The sequence below is a fragment of the Aotus nancymaae genome, unplaced genomic scaffold (assembly GCF_030222135.1).
Source record: "Aotus nancymaae isolate 86718 unplaced genomic scaffold, 86718_ANA_hifiasm-v0.15.2.pri h1tg000064l_0, whole genome shotgun sequence".
Classification (NCBI taxonomy): domain Eukaryota; kingdom Metazoa; phylum Chordata; class Mammalia; order Primates; family Aotidae; genus Aotus; species Aotus nancymaae.
In genome coordinates this window covers 9953176-9959793 of record NW_026988478.1, presented here as the reverse complement: position 1 = coordinate 9959793, position 6618 = coordinate 9953176, and the positions used below count along the sequence as shown (strand labels likewise).

The following is a 6618-nucleotide window of genomic DNA, read 5'->3' as shown; positions in this document are numbered from 1 at the left end:
AACGTTTTGAAATTTGCAGTAGTCATGGCCCCAAGTCAGCGGGTCTTACTGAAGTTTCTTCCTTTCCCAGGAAGCATACTTACATGTTTTAATTTCGTTTTCCCTTTGAGCCTAATTTTCTGCCCCTATCCCCCATCCCAGGATAGCATTTGAGGGTGAGATCTGTCCAGGATGCAAACCTGATTCACAGGGACTATTGCTGCTTGCTCTGGAATGTCTTACAGCATGAGGCTTGCCAGCTAAGGAAGATTCCCCTCTCCTCATTCTTGGTCTCTGCTGGAGAATCATCCTTTGCAGGCACTTCTTTTCCTCAGCTTTCAAATGTTCTAGGCTTTGAGCAACATCTCTTTCTGCTTAAGACTTTTCTGCAACAGGGAAGGTCTCTAATGCTTTATTTCTTTCTGCTATTCTCTTATTCCAAGTAGGCTCACATAGTTCATCTTGCTTCTTAAATGGATTACTTTCCTTCTCTACCATAGGCATAACTATTCATAAGACCTGAGTATATGCTTTGCTTTCTCTTTCTCATTGATTTTGAGCTCAATTGCATGTTTTTAATTACAAAATTTTCTCCAGGTTTTGTCTGGTAGGGTACCCTATCTTGATAATTATAGTCCATGAGTTCTGGTGCTGCCCAAACCATCCACTGTTTAAAATAATATTTTCAGCCTTCACCTCCTGGGTTGAATCATCTCAATCATTGTTTCATCAGAAACAGGCTGAATTAGATGTACTATTTTCTTTCTTTTTCAATATATAGTAGCTCCCATCACTTCCCTTAAAGCCCTTATTTTATGTTTCTTCTCCTTGAGAGAGAGAGAGACAATCTCTTCCTCCCCACTTATAACAGGCGTATCACCTTGCATCAGTACTTCTTTTAATTTAGGCTACTATTTCAATCATTCTCTTTCACATCTGTCTAGATAATCTATACCCATGTGGTTAGTTCTCATTAAAGACTTCTTACCTACAACTTTAAGAGGAACTTTTTCAAGAGTCTGTTAAGTCCACAATATTGTAGATGACTCCCAAAAATCAAATTCTACCCAAATACAAAACATCGGTCTATAACTCTGTCTATAATGATGGTGTCTATAGACAAGTATATTTATAGACTAAGTAAAGGTTCTAAAAAATCTCTCTCTTAATTGAAAAGTGGATTAGCCTGAAGTAGAGTTAGTTATATCAGTGGCTTTTTTTCTTCTAGTTCCATATAGCATAAAGAGAAAACAGAACAAAACAAAGCCTGACATTTTCTGTCTGTCCCTAAAATATCTCATTATTAGGTTTAGAATAAAGGTTACTCAAAAGTTTTTTTTAAAAGTTTGTTAGATCTGGGATTGCTCAACATAACAATTACACTACACTCTCTTTGACCCTGCTACTATGCCACAACCATGTTTTTCTACACTCCATTCATCCTCCCTAATTCTAGAAAAACTAAAATAATCCCTTCTTTTATAGTCCCACTTTAAAAAGTGGACAAATTGGGGCTTATTTTCTTCAATTTGTCATATCTAGCTAGTCAAACCTCTAAGATTTTAAACTTTCTCTTAAGAAAATATCTTTCTTACTCCAGTGGAATTTGTCTATATTACTTTATTTTTATTTCATTCTTCCCAAAATTCTTATTCTAATCATAAAACCAAAGCGTATTTTTAAATCAAGACATTCTTCTTAAATTCTAAATAAAACCATTCCAGAAACAGAGTGTAGGAGGCACAGTCTATTTTAATTGCCATTTTAAGCTTTGGATTCATAATAATTTTGTTGACTTTTTGCACTATCTACTATATACTAATAACATTTATTCTTTTTATTTGTTCTCCAGACTTCTATGGGTAAAAGCAGAATCTGAGCCTCTGAAATAAAAAACCACTGTCAGAGTTGATAAAATTGTTATTTTCAGAACACATGTGAGTCCATGAAGTTGGATGGAAGAAGAAAACTCAGTAGCACAATTCATGAGATTCTAAGCAGTTAGCTCCCCCACAGTTTCCTCCCTTGTTGCTGAATGTAGTTGAGGATAACATAAATAGGAATGGAATTTGGGGCAGCTGATGAAGCACTGTATTTGTATGCCAGGCATAAAATTCATACTAGTTATTTGTAGCCCGCATGGACTTAGCTGTCTTTACAAACCATCTATAAACCAGGCTAAAAAAAAATACAATAAAAGCAGCACAATTATTCCACCCACCAGTGCTTATTAAGTATGTATGCTTAAGCTCTAACTGTTTAGATGTGAGCCTTAACAAGAAGTAAAAGTTCTCTTTTTCTTGGATAGGAATCAGCAATAGACCTGAGATGCCTAGGGCATTAGCCTTCTATTCAGCTAGCTTAGCAATAAACACTTGGGAAGATTTTGTTACTTTCAAAAGGTCAAGACTCTAAACAAAAATTTTAAAACAACTAAAATTAAGGAATATATCATTTAGTCACTGAGCACAAGTCCCATTAAGTGGTTATATCAGGACAGAAGGAAGAAAGAAAAACAGGATGGAGAAAACAAATAAGCAGATGGAAGTTTTTGTTAATGTCTTTGGATCTAGTTTTCCAATCATGTGGTGGTTTTATGGAGGCTACTTGATTATAATAAGTAAATGATGAAACAAATAAAAGAAGACCATGATATGTCAATAATAAAAGTAGGCAATGGATCAAATATTCTGAGCAATTCAATTCTGTGTACCTAGAGTACAGTAAAAGATATATATATATATATATGTATATATAATGTTTACATACAAAAACAAATTATTTACAATAGCAGATAACCTTTGCTTTCATTTGTAGCATTCTGAAAACTGGAAATGAGATGTTTTAATTATATAAAACTTATTCTTAATAAGTTTTCACTTAACATTATAGAACGTTCAATAGTACATCAATAAAAGAAAACTCTATACTTGCTAATTATATTCCACAATACAAACATTCAATCAGGAAATAAAAATAATAACTTTTGAATTTCTGTAATAAACATATGAGATCAGCTAAAACAACATTTGTATTAAATGAGTGATTAAGACGATATAGCATGCTACATTTCCTCCACTCCTAACCAATTCTACTGAATTTGTACCTGCAAACCTTAAAAGGAGCATAGTAAAAATACTAAGTTAAATTTCTTTTTAGCTATGTTGTAGTTTTGTATCACTAGTAAAAAGGAAAAGAAATGCACAGCAGCTCCCTCCCTCGCAAAAAAATCTTGTTGGTAGAAAAATTAAAACTTCACAAGTACATAAAAATGAGACAAATTTCAAAGATAAAATTTGACATGTTCACATCCAGTAATAGAAAACTAGATAATTTGGAACTATCTTATTGCTAAAAGAAAATAGAACATTTGGACAAAATAAAGGAAAATTTGTGTAATGGCTCCGAAGAACTACTAAGAGAGTGAAGATTTATTGTGATAAGCTCTAAGAAAAGAAAAAAAAAACAGATTTATTACCTGGAATTTGAGAGCTGCTTATGTCCAAAGGGTGTTTGCCTGTTATACTAGAAAAGCCCAGTAAGAAGCTGAAGAAAGCTTTCATTACACTCAGAAGCTAAGATGACAACATTGAAATAAAAGATAAATCAAGGATCAATCAAGGGCAAAGATAGGACAGGTACTTGGGCCAACCACTAAGACTAGGCTGAGATTGCAAAGATTGACATCCTAGGAAGAAGTAAGAATTAGAAATAAAACTATTTTCATATGGACTGAAAATTTTGGCCTGCAATTGTTAGTGTCCCTAACTGTGCCATAAACAAATACAAGTTTTCTCTTATAGAAGATAACAGTATCATGATCCTCAAATTATATCCATAATTTTCAATAAGTGCTATCTAACACTTGATCAAAAACAATTAGGCTACCTAGGAGACAAGATAGTTCAAGAAACAAGTGATAAAAATTGTCACACCAGGGATCCAGAAACAAGAGCATTAAAAAAATATGCCTAATAGAACTGAGTCAATAGAATTGAGCAAATAGCTAAAACTATTACACAAAAAAAGCAAATGGAAATTCTAGAAACAGTATACTGGCATCAACAGTACTAAATATGGCTATAGACAGAATTAGTGGCATAGAAAAAAGACATATCAAAACAGAATATTCAGGCTACAGACTGGAAAAAAAAAAGATGGAAGATATAGAAACAACTGTAGAAATAACAAAGGGCATACGGTTTAAAGGTACTACATACATGTATTTGGAGACCCAGAGGAGAAAGAAAAAATGAAGCAGAAACGGTATTTGAAGAGATATTGATCGAGAAGTGTCCAAAAATGATAAAATATATTAGGTCACAGATTCAAAAAGTGCTATGAACAGAATAAGAGGGATAATTGCAAAGAAAAATGCATGTGAGCATACACTAGTAAATCCCTGAAAACCAAAAGCAAGGAGAATATTTCTTTGATTTTAAAATTTTTAATTTATGGAGCAGAGGTGGTCACTTTGAGCACAGCCGCCCGGTAGCTACCCATCCCCACATAGCCTCCTGTGGAAGACTGGGCCCACTTCACCACTTTCTCCCTTTATCTTATAACCATGTCCACCAACAAGAATGCTAATATACCAGCTGCCCATCTTAACAGATTCAAGAACAAGGGAAAAGACAGTATAGAAATAAGGCATCACAGAACAGAAGTCAATGCGGAGCTGAGGAAAGCTAAGGATGACCAGATGCTGAAGAGAAGAAATGTGAGCTTATTTCCTGATGATGCTACTTCTCCGCTGCAGGAAATCCGCAACAACCAGGGTACTGCAAATTGATCTGTTGATGACATTGTCAAAGGCACAAATAGCAACAATGTGGAAAATCAGCTCCAAGCTACTCAAGCTGCCAGGAAACTACTTTCTAGAGAAAATACAGCCCCCCATAGACAACATAATCTGGATTGGTTTGATTTCAAAATGTGTGTCCTTCTTGGGCAGAACTGACTGTAGTCCCATTCAGTTTGAATCTGCTTGGGTGCTCACTAACATTGCTTCTGGGACATCAGAACAAATCAAGGCTGTGGTAGACAGAGGTCCTGGATGGCATTCGTTTTTCTGTTGGCATCTCCCCGTGCTTACAGCAGTGAACAAGCTGTATGTGTTCTAGGAAACATTGTAGGTGATGGCTCAGTGTTCCGAGACTTGGTTATTAAGTATGGTGTAGTTGACCCACTGTTGGCTCTTCTTGCAGTTCCTGATATATCATCTTTACCATGTGGTTACTTACATAATCTTACCTGGACACTTTCAAATTTTTGCTGCAACAAGAATCCTGCACCCCCGTTAGATGCTGTTGAGCAGATTCTTCCTACCTTAGTTCAGCTCCTGCATCATGATGATCCAGAAATATTAGCAAATACCTACTTGGCTATTTCCTACCTTACTGATGATCCAAATGAATGAATTGACATGGTCGTGAAAACAGGAGTTGCGCCCCAACTTGTGAAGCTTCTAGGAGCTTCTGAATTGCCAATTGTGACTCCTGCACTGAGAGCCATAGGGAATATTGTCACTGGTACAGATGAACAGACTCCAGTTGTGATGGATGCAGGAGCACTCGCCGTCTTTCCCAGTCTGCTCACCAACCCCAAAACTAACATTCAGAAGGAAGCTACATGAACAATATCAAACATCACAGCCGGCCATCAAGACCAGATACAGCAAGTTGTGACTCATGGATCAGTCCCATTTCCTTGTCAGTGTTCTCTCTAAGGCAGATTTTAAGACAGAAAAGGAAGCTGTATGGACCACGACCAACTATACCAGTGGTGGAACAGTTGAACAGATTGTATACCTCATTCACTGTGGCATAATCAAACTGTTGATGAGCCTCTTAACTGCAAAAGATACCATGATTATTCTGGTTATCCTGGATGCCATTTCAAATATCTTTCAGGCTGCTGAGAAACTAGGTGAAACTGAGAAACTTAGTATAATGATTGAAGAATGTGGAGGCTTAGACAAATTTGAAGCTCTACAAAACCATGAAAACGAGTCTGCATATAAGGCTTCATTAAACTTAATTGAGAAGTATTTCTCTGTAGAGGAAGAGGAAGATCAAAATGTTGTGCCAGAAACTACCTCTGAAGGCTAGACCTTCCAAGTTCAGGACAGGACCCCTGGGAGCTTTAACTTTTAGATCATGTAGCTGAGGCATAAATTTGTTGTGTACTATGTTTGGTATTTTTTCGTCTTGTTTCTCTATGAAGAACTCTTTCTAAATGTGGTTTGTTATTGTAGCACTTTTTACACTGAAACTATACTTAAACATTTCCAACTGTACATACTGTATGAAGCTTGTCCTCTGGCTAGGTTTCTTATTTCTAGCTGGAATTTCCTATCTTGCAGCCTCCTGTAAATAAACATTAAAGTCCACCCTTTAAAAATTTAATTAACCCATAATAAAACAGCTGGAGAAAAAAAAGACTACATACTTTTTCAAATGCATAGAATTATTAACCAAAATTGATCATTGATAATTAGCACTCAATGATCATTTTGCTGCCTTGACAAAGGCCAGAGTATAAATGCCCTTCTGTCAATTGTAGATTTCTACCAGATGAGTCTAATTGACAATGCCAGTCAAGATGCTGGTGCTCCCAGAGACAAGCCAGGTAAGAATA

The 6618-nt window shown here is 35.9% G+C and overlaps 1 pseudogene; it reads left to right on the top strand.

Annotated features, from left to right (window-relative positions):
- Positions 1 to 4546: 4546 nt before the first annotated feature.
- Positions 4547 to 6134, top strand: LOC105715839 (importin subunit alpha-1-like; annotated as a pseudogene).
- The last annotated feature ends 484 nt before the right edge of the window (positions 6135 to 6618 follow it).